The sequence below is a fragment of the Rhinolophus ferrumequinum genome, chromosome 4, assembly GCF_004115265.2.
Source record: "Rhinolophus ferrumequinum isolate MPI-CBG mRhiFer1 chromosome 4, mRhiFer1_v1.p, whole genome shotgun sequence".
NCBI classification, from domain to species: domain Eukaryota; kingdom Metazoa; phylum Chordata; class Mammalia; order Chiroptera; family Rhinolophidae; genus Rhinolophus; species Rhinolophus ferrumequinum.
The window spans coordinates 100,679,906-100,695,671 of NC_046287.1; the positions used below are offsets into that span (position 1 = coordinate 100,679,906).

The window sequence follows — 15,766 nt, forward strand, 5'->3', positions numbered from 1 at the left end:
GAACTTCCAAATTTCACAAGATATATAGATAGCATTGAGGCTGGGGTGTTCAAACTAGACCTAACGACTGACTATTGAGGAGAAAAAAATATTTGTTGAAATCAAACTCTCTTTGAATGATCCCCAGCGTCCTAGATCTGTACAGACAGAGCCGTCTCTGGAGGGTGTGACAGTGTTGTCTGCAGATGAGTGTGTGCGGGGATGATGCCAGCCCTTGGGATCATAGCAATCCCAGGTACAATAATGAATGGCTTCTCTGATCCAGTGAGCCTCCTATTCTTCCAGGACCTTCCACCACAGAAAATAGTCAGCATTATTATCCATGAACTAATTGGTCCCGCCAAGTCCTTCCACATTCTTTTAGCAGGTGGCCTTGCGAGGAGTCAGCTAAAATCATGCCTATTCAGCAGCAGGCAGCGTTTCAACCACCGAAGCCTCAGAATAAGCAGTATGCATTTGGGAGTGGAACATTTTAATGTTCAAAAATCCCAAATGAGCTTAGTTTTTTCAAAGGGTCCGTTGTAAATACTTCACAAAGCATAACCACTTAAATTGGTTTTGCCTTCCGGTCCACGGAGGAGTAAGACCTAAATCTTCAAGTCCAAGCCTCCTATTGAGGCCCCTCGCCCTGAGAGCTGCGGGCATTAGACAGCAATGGCCTTTGCATGCTTTGAGGTTTGCTTCCTGTCTTACGGGAAAAGCATGTACTTGGAGAGGTAATTCTTTAAAAAATATTAAAAATTTAATTTTGTGGATTTTTCAAACATAAAAATACAGAAAAATAATCCATCTTGTATGCATATCCACATTTAAGAGATGCTGATTTTTTTTTGCATTTGCTGAAGGTTTTTTTTTTTTTAAGATAGTGCTTCAGATGTAGCTATAGCCTCAAACCCCTATCTTAATCCCTTCCTGTGCTCTTCTCCCCAAGAAAACTGCTATTCAAAAGTAGGTGTGAATCCTTTCCTTGCGTGGTTTTATCCTTTTACTTTGTATGTATGCATCCACAGCAATGTATAGTTTTGTTTTTTGTATTTAAAGTTTACATACATTCTGCAAATGTAACTTGGCTTTTTTTAAAGAAAAGCTAACATTAATTTTAAGCTTTTTCAAATCCATGGATTTGGTTTATTCATTTTTACTGTTGTACGATATGAACATGATACGAATGTGAGATTTTATTTGTCCTGTCTGCTTTAAGGGACATTGAGATTATTTTTAATTTTTCTCTTTTAGCAAAACTAATGCAACGAGATGGCTGTCGATGGGTTAAATCCATGGCCAGACGGAGAGGTATCCTCTAGGCCAGTGTTTTTCAAGCTGACATACATTAATGGGTCATGAGGTCAATTTAATGGATTGTAACCCACATTAAAAATAATAATAAAGATTAATCATAAGTTATGTATGATATGAATAATATCAAAATTAATTGCGCATTATAAGGGTAAGCTTTGTTAAACTCTTCTTTGAGTTAGACGAGTAGTATGCAGACACATTGGATTATAATGTCAGATGTACTTCTTACTGAGGGTCATAATAACAAAAGGTCGAATGCCACCACTCGAGGGCATGTACTGTTTATCCCACTGCTGGGTCACGGACTATGCGCATCTTCAACTTTACTGATTGTAACCCAATTACTCTTGAAAGTGACTATCTTATTTGCAATGTTCCTTCCTGTTTCACCACATTCTAGCCCTAGGTTTTTGTGACAAGGCTTTCTAATTGTGATCTTAGTTTGCTTTTCCTGATTACTACTAGTGAGACTAAGAACAAGTCATTCCTAAGTGGTGGAACTGAGTGGGGAGAAGGTTTATCTTGTTTTATTTTAGCACAGTGTTGGATAATCATGAGAAAAATAACCATGGTGAGTGACAAGTAGAGACTGGGGTCTTTACTGGTTTGATAGGGAAGAAGGAAGGTGAAGAATATCTAATATCTTGATATCTGATGGTAAGGACGTTAGCCTGAGAAAAGGAATAGAATTACGGCGCTCTCCGCTGTCTAGCACGTGATGGGAATGGTATTGGTAAGTGTAACCAGTGATTACACTCGGGCAGAGGGTGAAAATAGACGCTGTCAGCAGCCTGAACTTTTATATAACTGAGTACAGTGTGCTGGGCGTACTGTGTTTATTTGCACCTTTAACATGTAGGATAGTTCTTCGCTGATTCAAACAATTTTTCTCCCTCCCAGTGTTCTTGAGTCAGACTGTCCTCAGGCCTTTAATTTTCCTCCTTGGATACCTGTGTGGATGCAGAGAACTGTTGGGAATAGTGATGGGTGGCTGACAGTGGGCTTCCAGGTTGAGAGGTGATGGGCAGTGGTGACTCCTGGAGAAGCTGTCGCTGATCGGAAGGGACAGCTGTGACACGGCTGTATTTTGTGGGAATATGAATCCAAAGTTGACAGGTATTTTCATGTGTTTTCTAAAAGAAAGTGGAAATATTTTTTAAAATTACTTTTAATTTTGTGAAATCTTTCAATTTTGTTTTTAAAATGCAGACCCATGTTTTTTTGTTTTGTTTTTAAACCCACAGTTTTGGCCAAACAAACTACATCGTAATTTAGTCTGTGGGACACTTACTTGTAATTTCTGCATGAGGAAACAAAATTGTGAAATGGCTTAAATTTCAAAAAATCATGAAACCTTAGTTGATTCCTTGTAACCAAATTTGTCATTTTATTTGATCCCTCCTAGGTGTATAAATGTGTGTTGAAAGAGCTGTGAAATACTGAATTCCATTCATTTGTCTTTGTTCCTTAGCAGCTAACAAAGTGCTTATTACATAGTAGGCTCATAATAAATGTTTGTCGAGTGAATGAATACGTGACTAATGAGAATATACAGCTCCTATATTCCTTTAGAATTGACAGTCTGAAAGTTAAAAACTGTAGTTACTGTTTGTTCAGTTTTGTGTTATTTCTTAGGACTAATACTAGAAGGAAAATTCCACTTCACAAGATTCTCCACATGTCATATCTTGACAGTTTTACTATTCACTAAAATGCCACATAGCTAATTCATGATTTATAAAGACAGCTCAGCACATTAATAGATTAGTCAGTAGAATGAATAATAATGAATAATAAATGGCAAAGCTATGTATACAAGGAAAATATGCATAGCTCTTGGAAAATCATATAACAGTCGGCCCATCTGGAACCTTTGCTTCTCTGGGGAAATGAGAGGACTGAGTGATAATACTTCAGTCATAAAAGAAGAAAATGAAGTTCCATATGGGGCATTTGCACAAACCCAGGAAATTGCAGTGCTGAGGAAATTCTAGAGCAATTAACACTCTTCTGCACTTAACTCAGTAGGCAGCCCGATTGGATTGGCAGCCCTGGTTGCTTTCAAAATTTCTGGTGATGAATGGGTTGGAATTTTATTTATTTTTTTATTTTAATATTTTTTTTATTAAAATACAGCTAACATACAATATCATATTAGTTTCAGGTGTACATCATAGTTATCCAACAGTAACCACCTGGCACTATACATAGTTATTACCACATTATTGATTTTATTCCCTATGCTAAAGAAGTGATCACTATGCTAAGTCTAGCAACCATCTGACACTGTACCACGCTATCACAATATTATCAATCTTTCCTCCCCTTTTTAAAGTTTTTAATTAGAGTTGACATTCAATATTGTTTTATATTAGTTTCAAGTGTAGCATAGAGGATATTTATATAATTTAGGAAGTGATCCCTCTGACTCGTACCCACGTGACAATATACAAAGTTGCTACCATATTATTGTTTATAGTCCCTATACTTTACATCCTGTGACTATTTTGTAACTACCAATTTGTATTTCTGAATCCCTTCACCTTTTTCACCCTGCCCCCAACCCCATTCTCATCTATTATCCTGATGGATCTAATACTTATCTGACACCATACATAGTTATTACAATATTATTGACTGTATTCCTTAGGCTATACCGTATATCCCCATGACTACTGTGTAACAACCAATTTGTACTTTTTAATCCCTTCCCTTTTTCACCGATTCCTACCTCCCCCCTCCCATCTTAAAGAAGTCCCTCTAAGATTCCTAGTAATACTGGTTTGGTGGCGATGAATTCCTTTAGCTTTTTCTTGTCTTGGAATCTCTTTCTAAATGATAGCTTGCTGGGTAATCTTGGTTGCAGGTCCTTACTTTTCATCACTTTGAATATTTCCTGCCACTCCCTTCTCATCTACAAAGTTTCTGTTGAGAAATCAGCTGACAGTCTTATGGGAGTTCTCTTCTAGGGAACTAACTACTTTTCTCTTGCTGCTTTTAAGATTCTCTCTTTGTATTTAACCTTTCGCATTTTAATTATGATATGTCTTGGTGTGGGCTTCTTTGGATTCATCTTGTTTGGGACTCTCTGTACTTCCTGGGCCTGTATGTCTATTTCCATTGCCACATTAGGGAAGTTCTCCATCATTATTTCTTTAAATAGGTTTTTAATTTTTTGCTCTCTCTCTTCTCCTTCTGGCACTCCAATAATAGGAATGTTGGTGTCCCAACGGCCCCTTAAGCTATCCTCTTTTTATTTTTGATGCTTTTTTCTTTTTGCTGTTCTGGTTGGGTGTCCTCTGTTACCTTATCTTCTACATTGCTGGTTTGATCCTCTGCTTCATCTAATCTGCTGTCGATTCCCTGTAACGTATTCTTAATTTCCATTATTGTATTCTTTATTTCTGACTGGTTCTTTTTCATGTTTTCTATCTCCATTTTTATGTTTCCTATCTCTTTGTTGAAGTTCTCCCTGAGATCAGTGAGCATCCTTATAACTAGTGTTTGGAACTCCGTGTCTGATAGATTGCTTGTCTCCAACAAAGCTCTTTTTCTGGAGCTTCGTTCTGTTGTTTTGTTTGAGATATGTTTCTTTGTCTCCCCATTTTGGCTGCCTCCCTGTGTTTGTGTCTATGTATTAGATAGAACTGCTATGTCTTCCGGTCTTAGTAGAGTGGCCTTATGTAGTAGGTGTGCTCTGGGGTTTAGTGGCACATTCTTTCTGGTCACGTGAGCCACGCACTCCAGATATGTCCCTTGTGTGGGTTGTGTGTGCCCTCATCCTGTAGTTAAGCCTTGGTTGATAATTGCACATCAATGGGAGGGACTGACCCTTGGGCTCACTGGTTGTGAGAACTGGCCTTGACTACAGTGGATGAGTTGTTGTGCAGGGGCTGATTCTATGGAGCAGGATCTGCCTCAGCAGGACTCTGGTGTCTGCCCAATCCACCGTTTGGGTATGTTGTTCTTGGAGGCAGCTGGGTGATGCTCCAGCTCATTTTGAAGCTGTCCATTGGGGCCCAGGACCACTTTGGAGAGGATCCGTTGTAGATCAAGTTCAGCCACAGTCCATGCCCCACCTGGGGCCACCTAGCAGGAGCCTGAAAGAAATCCGCAGATGTCTGCTGACAGTGCTATGCTTGGATGCACCTTGAGAGGCTAATCTGCAAACCACGGCCGGCTGCCACTAGTGCCACACTTAGAGCTGCTCTGCCAGAGGTACAGGACATGCTCAAGCCAGATGCTGCTTGTCTGGGTTCTGTGAACCTTTGAGAGACACTAGGAAAGGCTGTAGCATGAGCAAAGGCAGGCAGTTTGAACGAAAAAGCCACTGGAAGTGGCTTTGGTGTGCCCCAAAATTGGGCTGGGCTGGGTCTTGAATTGCCAGGGCATGGTGAACGAATGGTAGAGACTCAGATATGATGGCCACCTGCGTCTGCACGCTGGGAAGGGGGAGGGCTCAACAACGAAACAATGGCCTCTGCCAGTTCCTCCACCTGGGAGAAAGCCACCTCTCCAGCCCCCGTCCCAAGGCACACAACTCAGTTCCCCACCATTTGTCCCTGCTGCCTTTTCAGCTGCTAACCCAGTGCTGGAGCTCAGAGCAAGTGATTCCGTTGGTCGGTAAGTCCACACGCAGTCCCTTTAAGGGGAGCACCTGTGAGTGCAGCCTCACTGTCTCACTCGGTCACAATCTCTGTTGGTTTTCACAACCAGAAATTATGGGGACTTCTCTCCTTGGTACTGGAACGCTGGGCTGGGGTGGATAGGGTATGGGAGGGACCTCCACAGCTGAAATATCCCTCCTGATCTTTAATAGTCACACGTGGGTGTGGAACCAGCCCATTCTTCATCTCTGCCCCTCCTACCAGTCTGGAGGTGGCTTCTTCTGCAAGTCCTTAGTTGTAGGGCTTCGGTTCAGCAAGGTTTTAGGTGATTCTCAATGATGGTTATAGTTTAGTTGTAATTTTGATGTGGTCATGAGAGAAGGTAAGCACAGTGTTTACCTACTTGTTCCGTCTTGGTATCTCTTGAGTGGGTTGGAATTTTAGCCACAGCTCTTTCGAACCCTACTGGTTAGAGCCATCAAGGAAGGAACACTTATTTGCAGTGTCTTGATTCTAAGAAGTAATTTAAAGCTGTCTTAGTTCTCCTTTCTCCCCAATCCCCAGGTACCCACCTCCTACGCATTCTCTGACCATACTTTCTGTTGAATCGCTTCCCTCCTGGCTTGGCTACAGAGGCTCATGCGTAGCCAGCGGGACCCTTGCTGTTGCCCAGCAGTCCTTTGTGTTTTCTCCTGGTTCCTTCTCTGACACTCCACAGTGGCCTGTTCAGGCAGTTTTCCCAGTAGGGCTTCTGGTCCCATGCCCAGCACCAGGGCCATCTGTCCCCTCCAGCCTTGCCTTTACACTGTAGGAAAACTCTTCAGAAGACCATGGTGACAACTTGGCCAACCAACCCAAACACCTTCCCCCAATCCTTATTTTTCTTCTGGACACTGTAACAGATAACATCTCTTAGGTGCTTTCCACATGCTGGGTACTGTTCCAAGTATTTGATACATATTATCTCATTTAATCTTTACAACAATCGTATGGGGAAAATACTATTCTCCCCAGTTTTTGTGATGAGAAAACTAAGGTACAGTAACATCTCGATCACCTTCTTCATTTTGAATCTTAGCTTCTCTTTTGTTTCTTCTTGAGGAGAAGGAAAAGAAAATCTTGATGACCAGAACTCAAGTGGTTATTATAATCAGCCATTAAGGAGTTAAATTGGCCCTGGAAACTTAAACACCATTATATTTTTAAATTAAAATTGTAAATTAAACACTGTTATAATTAAACACTGTTTTAATTTAAAATTTATGTTAAACACTTATATTTTTATAGGAGGATGTTTTCTTAGTTCCTAGTAACTTATGCCTAAACTTTTAGAATACAACCTATTTTAAGAGGGGAACTATTTTTACTTGTTCTCTATAAGCAGTTACGTGACAGAACAGAATTTTTTGAGTAATGGACACTTATAGACTGTTAGTAGCTTCACATTCGTCACCATAATGTTATTTTGCTATAATATCAGGTGGAGATGACAGCCTTTATTATATCAAAATGATAAATAAATGTTTATTTCCCTTCAGTGGGATGCAGGCAGAGAAAAAGATAATCAAAGCAAACAGTACTGTGCTAATTCAGTTTTTGAGCTGGTGGAGTTCAGGGTTTAATTACTTTATTAATGGGAAATTCAAACATTACACATGCAGAAAATTATCATCTCTGCCTGTGTACTAAAATACTAATTTTCAAACTTCACCTCTCTCAGATCACAAACTTTAAATGCCAGTTATAACACATCTGCTCTTCCTTTCCAGACCACCACATCCCCCTGAAAGAGATTCATAGCCAAGAAATGGTCATGAAAATAGAAAAATGACTTCTCCTGCACGACGTTGCATAAAGTGTGGTGACATTGTTCCATGAGATAGAATTTCTCTGCCAAATTCAAGAGCTCTATTTTCTCCCCTCCACTTCTCTTGTCACGTGTGGTCATTCTTTCCTTCAGCATTCTTATTGTACTTGACATTCATTAGAGTATGTTAAGAACATAGAAAGTTTAGTGAAATACTCAAATGTCTTAGCTACCTACTGGGGAAAACTTTCCCCATAGTTTAAAGATCTTGCAGCAGAAGGACTTTTCCTGGTTCCATCAGACAGTTCAGACAAGGATGAACCCAACTGAGCCCTGACCCTTCACTTTGTAGACACAATTTTGATTAATAACAATAGAATGTCTGAGAAAGTAAATCAGGAATACAAATTTCGGCTATTGGACTAAGCGACATAAAACGAAGAGTTTAAATAACATCATTTGCAGGGAGAAGAATGGGAAAGGGGACATAAATTTATACCTTTGTTTTCTTCTTCAAATGTAGAAATCATATACGTGAGCTTGTGTGAATTCTTATGGTATTTGTGTCCACTTAGTGGGCATGTCTTTCTGATATTGGAACTCTATTGAGAGTTATCCTCTCGTCTATTGGACTGACAGTGATATGAAGGTTGTGATTATTCGGCAGTTATTTTTGTTTTTGTTTTTTAGATTAAAGAGTATATTTATAAAAATTTGATTCTTTTTTATCTTTATTAAATTTATTAGGGTGACATTGGTTAGTAAATTATATAGATTTCAAGTATACCTTTTTATAATACATCATCTATATATTGTATTGTGTGTTATAGTCATCTATACATTGCATTGTGATTATAGTCTATTTTAAAATAGAGACTCAGGTTGTATGACAGGAACATATGTCCTGAGGAGTGTAATTACTAAATGATAATATACTTCTGTAGTAAGACAGCAGCACATCTTTTGACCCCAGTGACCAAATGGGCTCCATTGCTGGCTCTCCAGCCTGCTACTCCCCCTCTCCTGACTGGCCACGTGGACTCCACACCATCTGCCCAGATCTTTGCTAGGGACACTAGCAAAGGCTGTTAGGTTCTGACAACTGAGATCACTGGAGGACAGACAGCCAGCGTGGCACCATTTCTGGGGTCTACCACTTCATTGCACTCTACTTAATATGACCTTTCCAAAAATGACCACCTGTCCTTTGGGCTGTGGAAAGCAACCCCCTCACCAGTCCATGAGTCACTCAGAAGATGGCAAATCCCTCTTTCCCCGATGCCCCAAAGCTTCTGTAGACTCTTCACTCAGACACTGCCAGGAGCGCCAGTGGGCACTCAGGAAGACTCCAGATCCCAGGAAGACTCCAGATCCCAGGAAGACTCCAGATCCCAGGAACTGAAGGTTAGAAGGAAGCTCGAGAGAGACGTTTCTGAGGTGGATAGCATGACCAACCATAGCTGAGGACTTAAAACCGTTTGTTAAATAACTACTATGAATTGAGAGGTGCGACTTCCGTGGTGCAGTTGGCACTTGCGTACACACCCCATCCCGCCACACACACATAACATATGATAGGTATGTGTCATATATATGATATATTTACTTATTATATATATATATATATATTTATATTTATAAATTCAACCAGACTTCTGCCATATTAGAGCTGCCCTATCCTTTTTCAAATACCATTGTTGTAAACAAGAATTATCATAAAAAATTAACAGTGTCTTTTCATTCTGAAAACTTGACATTATCTGGCTTTTTCTATTTTAAAGAATAAATTTTGAAGCTGAAAGAATACACTGGATTTCTTTTCTAAGCTGGAAACAATCCTTTCTATTAAAGAGATTTAGTTCCCTTATCTTGAGAACAAGATTTAGAAACAAAAAGTTGGAAGGTAATAGAAGAGTTTAATGGTAAAATGTGTAGTCACCATCAATTTAGTTTTTTTTTTTTTTTTTTTTTTTTTTTTTTTTGTGTGTGTGTGTGTGTGTGTGTGTGTGTAGCTACCTTGGGGTCCATCCTATTAAGTCCAAAGTGGTTCCAGGATTCAAAATGGAAAAGAAATCCAGAATTCCTCAAGCTATCCTATAATTAAGAGTATAGACCTTAAATTAGGGAGATTATCCAGGTGGGCCAATCTAAGCATATAAATCCTTAAATGCAGAGTACTTTCTTTGGGTGGAATGAGAGATGCAGCAGATGGAGAAGTCGAAGAGATTTAAAGCATGAGAGGGACTGCCCTGCCACATGGAAAGAATGAGAAGGAATATGGCAGCCTCCACGAGCAAAGACCAGCCCTCTGCTGACAGCTAGCAAGGAAACGGGACCTCAGTCCTACAATTGCAAGGAATTGAATTTGGCCAAAAGTCAAGCCAGTGACCTTGGAAGCTGATTGTTCTCCAGGGTTTCCAGCAAGGAACTCAGCCCTTAATTCAGTCCACGGGTGAGTCTAGGCAGAGGACCCAAGTGGGCTATGCTGCATCTAACTTCAGCCAGTACACACACAGTCCTATAGAACTGTGAAATTGTGTGTGTGTGTGTGTGTGTGTGTTCTTAAGTTGCTGAGTTTGTGGATGTTTTGTAACAGTAGTTATAGAAAATTAGTACACTCATCTTTTGCATCCAGACATACTTGAAGATTTGTTTAAGTCTTATCAATATCAAGAAATCTGTTGTGTTCATCACTTCATAGAACATTCATACGATGTTTCCCCGAAAATAAGACCTAGCCGGACAATCAGCTCTAATGCGTCTTTTGGAGCAAAAATTAATATAAGACCGGGTCTTATTTTACTATAATACAAGACCATGTCTTATATAATATAATATAATGTAATATAATACAATATAATATAATATAATACTAGGTCTTATATTAATTTTTGCTCCAAAAGACGCATTAGAGCTGATTGTCCGGCTAGGTCTTATTTTTGGGGAAACACGGTAATACTAGAAATTGGTTTCATGCTAACAATTATTGCACAGATGGAAACGAATTAAGGAAATGTTTTTAAATTTGGAGCAACCCTTTTTATTTTGTTTGTTTTAAAATGAGTCCATTTACCAAGAAACATTTTTTCCTCACAAAATTGAACATGGCATGTAGAAGAGAACTAGGGAGGGAGGCACACTTCTTTCGTGATGACATATTTAAATTTAAAGAACATTGTCAGAAGGAACCTTTTCGCGCTGAGCCAAAGTATATGGTGAATTTTCAAAAGAAAGATACTTTCTAGATGTCTGAGGGCTTTTGGATCTATTCAGTGTTTAAAAGGTAAATTGATTGATTTTCTGAATATTGGAAATAAGTTGATTATAATAAGGAATCTACGCCGTTAAACTTAGCCGTTCTTTTCCCAAGAAGCATCTCTCCCTATTTCTTTCTTTTTAAAATTTAATTATGTTTAAGATTTTTATTAAAATATGGCTAACTCACAATGTTATATTAGTTTCAGGGGTACACCATAGTTAATCAACATTTACGTACCTGAAGAAGTGATCGCCATGATGAGCCCAGCAACCACCTGACACCGTACCACGCTGTCACACACAGTGTCATCGAGTATGTTCCCTACGGTGAACATTACATCTCCGTGGCTTATTTGTGTTATACCTGGACACTTGAACCTCGTATTCCCCTTTACCTCCCTCCTCCTTTTAATTTTTCAGTTACAGTTAATATTCAGTATTATTTTATATTTGATTCAGGTGTACAGCATAGTGGTTAGACATTTATATAATTTGAGAAGTGATCCCCCTGACTAGTCTAGTACTCACCTGGCACCACACATAGTTATTACCATATTATTGACTGTATTTCCTACACTTTACTTTACATTTCCATGACTGTTTTGAAAGTACCAGTTTGTGCTTCTTAATCCCGTCATCTTTCTTACCATGCCTCCCAGCCCCATCCCATCTATCACCCCGATAAATCTAGTACCCATCTGACACCACACATAGTTATTACGATATTATTGACTATATTTCTTATGTTATACCTTGCATTCCCATGACTACTGTGTAACAACCAATCCCTTCTTAATTCTTCCCCTTTTTCACCTACCCCCCAACCCCTCTCCCATCTGGCAACCATCAAAATGTTTTCTGTATCTATGAGTTTGTTTCTGTTTTGCTTTTTGTTTATTTTGTTTTTTAAATCCCACATATAACAGCATGTTGCATCCTTTTTTTTTTTTTTTAAAGATTTTATTGGGGAAGGGGAACAGGACTTTATTGGGGAACAGTGTGTACTTCCAGGACTTTTCCAAGTCAAGTTGTTATCCTTTCAATGTTAGTTGTGAAGGGCGCAGCTCAGCTCCAGGTCCAGTTGCTGTTGTTAGTTGCAGGGGGCACAGCCCACCATCCCTTGCGGGAGTCAAACCGGCAACCTTGTGGTTGAGAGCCTGCGCTCCAACCAACTGAGCCATCTGGCCACCCGGGAGCTGAGCTGCAGCTCGTTGACTTCATATTTGCGGAGTTCACTGGCCCATGTGGGAATCGAACAGGCAACCTCGGCGTTAGGCGCATGGTGCTCCAACCACCTGAGCCACCAGGCTGACCCTGCATCTTTTTATCTCTGTCTGACATACTCTACTCAGCACAATACCCTCCAGGTCTATCCATGCTGCCACAGATGGCAAGAAACCATTTCCTTCCGTGGCCAAGCAATATTCCATTGTATATATGTACCACCTCCTTTTTATCCATTCTTCCATCAATGGACACTCAGACTGCCACCACATCTTGGCCATTGTAAACAATGCCGTAGTAAACATATGGATGCACATGTCCCCTCGAAGTAGCATTTTGGATTCTTTAGATAAATACTCAGAAGTGGGATTACTGGGTCCTTCTTTGTTTCTTGTTATTACTTTGTTTTAAAGTCTATTTTGTCTGGTATAAGTATGTTGTACAACAGCTTTTAAATTTTTTTCATACCCATTTTCATGAAGTATCTTTTTCCCATCACTTTACTTTCAGTCTGTGTGTGTCTTTCAATCTAAAGTGATTCTCTTGTAGACAGCAAAGGTAAGGTTCTTGTTTTCTTATCCATTCAGCTGCCCTCTCTTTTGATTGGAGCATTTAATCCATTTACATTGAAAGCAATTATTGATAGATATGTAGTTACTGACATCTTATTATTCATATTTTTTTATCTTTTCTTCTTCTTTTTAAATAAGGCCCCTTAACATTTCTGATAATACTGAGCTCCTTTAGCTTTTTCTTTTGGGAAGCTCTTTATGTCTCCTTCAATTTTAAATGATAGCTTTGCTGGGTAGAGTAATCTTGGTTGTAGGTCCTTGCTTTTCGTCATTTTGAATATTTCCTGCCACTCCCTTCTTGCCTGCAAAGTTTCTGTTGAGAAATGAGCTGACAATCTTATGGGAGCTCCCTTGTAGGTAACTAACTGCTTTTCTCTTGCTGCTTTTAAGATTCTCTCTTTGTATTTAACCTTTGCCATTTTAATTATGATGTGACTTGGTGTTGGCCTCTTTGGGTTCATCTTATTTGGAACTCTCTGCACTTCCTCCTGGGCTTGTACATCTATTTCCTTTGCCAGGTTAGGGAAACTTTCTGTCATTATATCTTCAAATAAATTCTCAATCCCTTGCTCTCTCTCCTCTTACTGGTACCTCTGTGATGCAAATGTTGTTATGCTTGATGTTGTCCAGAGGCCCCTTAAACTGGCCTCATCTTTTTGGGTACTTTTTCCTTTTTCTGTTCTGATTGGGTGTTTTCTGCTGCCTGATTTTCTAAATAGCTGTTTCGCTCCTTCATCTAATCTATGGTTGATTCCCTGTAATGTAGTCTTCCTTTCAGTTTTTGTATTGTTATATTTCCTTCTGACTGGTTCTTTTTTATGTTTTCAATCTCTATTTTTCCGTTTCCTATCTCTTTGTTGAAATTCTCCTCTAAATAATTGAGCATCCTTATAACCAGTGCTTTGAATTCTGCATTTGGTACATTGCTTGTCTCCAGTTTTTTTTTCTTTTTCCCCTGGAACTTTGTTCTGATCCTTTATTTGGGACATGTTTCGTTGTCTTCCCATTTTGGCTGCCTCCCTGTGTTTGTTTTATGTATTAGGTGGGGCTGCTATGTCTCCCACTCTTATTAGAGTGGACTTATGTAGTAGGTGTCCTGTGGGACCCAGTGGTGCAGTCTCCCTGGTCACTAAAGCTGGGTGCTCCAGGTGCATCCCTTGTGTGGGTTGTGTGTACTCTTCTGTTGTAGTTGAGCTTTGGTTGCTGTTTACATATCAGTGGGAGGGATTGACTCTCAGGCTGATTGGTTGTGAGGACTGGACATGACTACAATGGAGGAGGTGTTGACCATATAGAGCAGGATTCACTTTAGCAGGGCTCTGGTGTCTGTTAATCTGCCCTTTGAGTCTGTCATCCTTGGAGGCGGCCAGGTGACGCTTCATATCAGTCTGTTGTTGGCCACTGGGCATGTCAATCCCAAGGCCTCCTGGGAGGACTTCTGGTGCAGGCCAAGTCCAGCTGCAGTCTGTGTCCTGCCCAGGGCCACCTGGCATGAGCCACAAAGTCATCCAAAGATGGCAGCCATCAGTTCTGGGTTTGGAGGTGCCTTCAGAGGCTAAGATGTGAACCGAGGCTGGCTGCTGCTAGTGCTGGGTTTGGAGCTTCTCTACCAGAGGTACGGGGCACACCAAAGCATATGCTGGTTGTTTGGAGTTTGTGAGCCTTTGAATGGTTTTAGGAAAGTTTATAGCATGAGCCAACACAGGCCATTTAATGGGAAAACCACTGGAAGTGGCTTGGGTGGGCCTGCAGGTTGGGTGTGTCAGGGTCGCAGGGAATCACCACGGTGGAGCCAAAGGTGTTAGCCAGGTTGAAGGAGACTCAGATACGGTGGCTACCTGTGTCTGGATGCTGGGATGGGGGTGTGGTGGGGGGTATCAATAAAGGGATGATGGCTTCTGCCATCTCCTCCATCAGGGAGGAAGCTGCCCTTCAGTCCTTGCTCTGAATCCAGATAATTCAGTTCCTCCCCATATGTCCCTGGCACCTTTCATGCTGCTGCCCCAGCACTGGAGCTCAGATAAGTGAGTCTGTCAGTAAGTCCTTGCAAGGGCCCTTTTAGAGGAGCACCTGGTACTCCAGCTGCCGTCCATCTTACTCAACCACAATCTCCGCTGGTTCTCACAGCCAGAAGTTGTAGGGACTTTTCTTCCCAGCACTGGAACCCTGGCCTGGGGAGCTGGTGTGGGGTTGGGACCCCTCCCTCCTCCAGGGGGCCTCCACAGCTGATATGTCCCTCTTGATTTTTAACTGCCACATGAGGGTGTGGGACCAGCCCGTTCTTCGTCTCTGCCTCTCCTACCAGTCTTGAGGTGGCTTCTTCTGTATGTAAGGCTTTGGCTCAGCTCTAAATTTAATTATTTTTTTAACAGGCAATACATTTACACTGTTCAAAAAATTTAAAAAGACATTAGAAGCCTTACTGCGTCCCTCCCATTCTCGCCCTACCCCTCCACTCCCTAAGCAGACATGTGAGCTTCCATGTATCCCCATAGCTTCTTTATGCATATGCAAATAAATGCAAATTTGTACTGTCTCCCCACCTCTCTTTTCTTACACAAAAGGCAGCACACCATACGTGCAGTTCATTTTTGGTTTCCTCATTTAAGTGGTATATATTAGAGCACTTTCCACATTAGAACACAGAGAGCCTCTGCATTCTTTTTACAGCTGCACAGTGATCCTTTTAAAGGGAGTAGATACACCATAGTTTATGTAAGCAGCTTTCTATGAATGGCTACTTAGATTGTTGCTGATATTTTTCTTTTACAAGCATTGCTGTAATAATGTACATGTATGTGTAGGTATGATAAAAATCTCAGAAATAAGGTTATTGCGTTGAAGGTCAATGTATTTGTAATTGTGAGAGACGCTTGTAATTTGATAGGCTATAAGATTGTCATTTATTTTTTTTTTAGTTTGGTCTCCCACCAGGAATGTCTGAGAGGAACTACTTCCCCATGGGAAGTACAGCCAAGTAGTTTATAGTCCAAAGCAGG

General features: G+C 40.5%; 1 protein-coding gene across 1 annotated transcript in view; it reads left to right on the plus strand.

Annotated features, from left to right (window-relative positions):
- The window catches only part of MTUS2 (microtubule associated scaffold protein 2), a 508,660-nt gene that overhangs the window by 118,063 nt on the left and 374,831 nt on the right, over positions 1-15,766 (plus strand). The window lies entirely within an intron of this gene.